Source organism: Penaeus monodon, chromosome 15, assembly GCF_015228065.2.
Source record: "Penaeus monodon isolate SGIC_2016 chromosome 15, NSTDA_Pmon_1, whole genome shotgun sequence".
In the NCBI taxonomy this organism is placed as follows: domain Eukaryota; kingdom Metazoa; phylum Arthropoda; class Malacostraca; order Decapoda; family Penaeidae; genus Penaeus; species Penaeus monodon.
The window spans coordinates 32,677,200-32,677,449 of record NC_051400.1 but is presented as its reverse complement, the minus strand read 5'-3'; positions in this window follow the sequence as shown (position 1 = coordinate 32,677,449).

Below are 250 nucleotides of genomic sequence, written 5' to 3'. Positions count from 1 at the left end.
CTGCATGTGATGTTGTATACACTTTGGTTCGTGTCCGTAAATGTTTGTGCGTACATTTGTGAGAAGGAACAAAGAAGAGAGTAGGTCAAGGTGCGTTTGTCACAGGGGCACACATACACACACACTTGCACATGTTAATATCAATTTGTAAACTCCCCTCAATTGAGCCATCGGGAGAATATCTACACCAACAGCAATCACATGACTCATATTGAGAACGAGCAATGACTGCAATCCATTTCGTGCAAAA